This window comes from Carlito syrichta, unplaced genomic scaffold, assembly GCF_000164805.1.
Source record: "Carlito syrichta isolate Samal-C Ts95f unplaced genomic scaffold, Tarsius_syrichta-2.0.1 Scaffold120465, whole genome shotgun sequence".
Taxonomy (NCBI): domain Eukaryota; kingdom Metazoa; phylum Chordata; class Mammalia; order Primates; family Tarsiidae; genus Carlito; species Carlito syrichta.
In genome coordinates this window covers 199,167-201,768 of record NW_007064561.1, presented here as the reverse complement: position 1 = coordinate 201,768, position 2,602 = coordinate 199,167, and positions in this window count along the sequence as shown.

The following is a 2,602-nucleotide window of genomic DNA, read 5'->3' as shown; positions in this document are numbered from 1 at the left end:
GACAGAGTGAGACTCCAACTCCAAAAAAAAAAAAAAAATTGAATTGCCATATGACCCAGCAATTCAATTCCTAGATATATACCCCAAAGAATTGGTAACAAGTGTTCAAACAAATACATGTACATCAACAAAAGTTGGAAACAACCTACATGCCTATCAGTGGATGGATGGATTTTAAAATGTGGTCTGGCCAGATGCAGTGGCTCATGTGTGTAATCCCATGTTTTGGGAGGTGGAGGCAAGAGGATTGCCTGAACCCAGGAGTTTGAGACCAGCTTGGGCAACATGGTGAAACCTCCTCTCTACAATTAAAAAAAAAAAACCTGCCGGGCTCAGTGGCTCAGCCTGTAATCCCGCGCCTTGGGAGGCTGAGGTGAGTGGATTGCCTGAGCCCATGGGTTCGAGACCCACCTGGGCAACTTGGGGAGACCTCATATCTACAATAAATCAAAAAGTCAGCCGGGTGTGGTAGTGCATGCCTGTAATTCCGGTTACTCGGAAGGCTGAGGTGGAAGGAACGCCAGAGCCCAGCAGGTCGAGGCTGCGGTGGCCGGGAGCGGCCACTACACTCCAGTCTGGATGACAGAGTGAGACTCCAACTCAAAAAAAAAAAAAAAAAAAAGCCAAGTGTGGTGGTTTGTGCCTGTAATTCCAGCTACTTGGAAGGCTGAGGCAGAAGGACGGCCTGAGTTCAGTAGGTTGAGGCTGCAGTAGCTGTGATTGTGCCACTGCACCCTAGCCTGGGCAACAGAGTGAGACTCTGACTCAAAAAAAAAAAATGTGGTCAGACCCGTCGGGGTGGGTATGTGCAATCTGGTGCCACCTGAAAGATGCAAAGAATTTGCATAGCAGTTAGATTAGAAAATAGTTTATGGCTGGGAATGGTGGCTCAGCCTGCAATCCCAGCACTTTGGGAGGCTGAGGTGAGAGGATTGCCTGAGCCCAGGGGTTCGAGACCAGCCTGGGTAAGTTGGTGAAACCTCGTGTCTACAATAAATCAAAAAATACGCCGGGCATGGTAGCGCATGCCTGTAGTTCCAGCTACTCGGAAGGCTAAGGTAGAAAGATCACCAGAGCCCAGCAGGTTGAGGCTGCGGTGGTTGTGAGCGTGCCACTGCACTCCAGCCTGAGTTACAGAGTAAGACACCAACTCAAAGAAAAAAAAAGAAAGAAAATATAGTTTATTTAGAAAGTAAATTAGAGAGATGCTGCTGCCATGTGGATGAGGTCAGTGTCATGAAGGTCATGAAGAACTGGTTAGATTAACATGTTTACAAAATAAGCTGGGGAGGGGATTGTAAAGCAATTATCTTATTTATTTTATTTTTGAGTGAGAATCTCACTGTTGCCCAGGCTGGAGTGCTGTGACATGCTCACGGCCACCGCAGCCTCGATCTGCTGGTGGGCTCAGGCGATCCTTCCGCCTCAGCCTTCCAAGTAGCTGGAACTACAGACACGTACCCCCATGCCCAGCTAATTTTTTGATTTATTGTAGAGACGAGGTCTCACTAAGTTGCCCAGGCTGGTCTCGAACCCTGGGCTCAGGGAATCCCCTTGCCTTAGCCTCCCAAAGTACTGGGATTACAGGAATGAGCCACTGTGCCTGACTATAAAGCAATTATCAATAGCTATCTCTGAGAAGCCGGTTCTGACCTTGGCTAGTGACTAGAAGGTAAAGTGAACTGCTAGAGAAACATGACAACTAGACAGTGTTAAAATGGCTGATCACTGAATATATTGACTCCATGTTATATCCTTTCAATATTATTTAGCCACAAAAAGGAACTAACTTCTTTATTTTATTTATTTATTTATTTATTTTTGAGTCAGAGTCTCACTCTGTCACCCAGACTGGAGTGCAGTGGCCACTCCTGGCCACCGCAGCCTTGCCTGCTGGGCGCCAGTGATCCTTCTGCCTCAGCCTTCCAAGTAGCTGGAACTACAGGTGCGCGCTATCACACCTGGCTAATTTTTTGATTTATTGTAGAGATGAAGTCTCGCTGCCCAGGCGGGTCTCAAACCTGTGGGCTCAGGCAATCCACTCACCTCAGCCTCCCAAAGGCGCGGGATTACAGGCTGAGCCACCAAGCCCAGCTTGGAACTAACTTCTAATACGTGTTACAATGTGGATGAACCACTTCCATTTATATGAAATGTCCAGAATAGACAAATTCATAGAGACAGCAAATTAGTGGTTGCCAGGAGCTGGGAGTAAGAATGGGGGGTGATTGCTAATGGGTACAGGGTCTCCTTTTGGGGTGACAGAAATGTTCTAGAAATAGACAGATGTGGTAGTTACACAACATTGTGAATGTACTAAATGCCACTGAATTGTACACCTTAAAATGACTAATTACAAGCCAGGTGTGAAGGTTTATACCTGTAATCCCAGCACTTTGGGAAGCTGAGGCAAGAGGACTCCCTGAGTCCAGGGGTTTGAGACCAGCCTGGGCAACTTGGCGAGACCTCATCTCTATGATGAATTGTTTTTTTTTTTTGGGTTGGAGTCTCACTCTGTCACCTAGACTGGAGTGCCATGGCCGCTCCCGGCCACCACAGCCTCGACCTGCTGGGCTCCGGCGATCCTTCTGCCTCAGCCTTC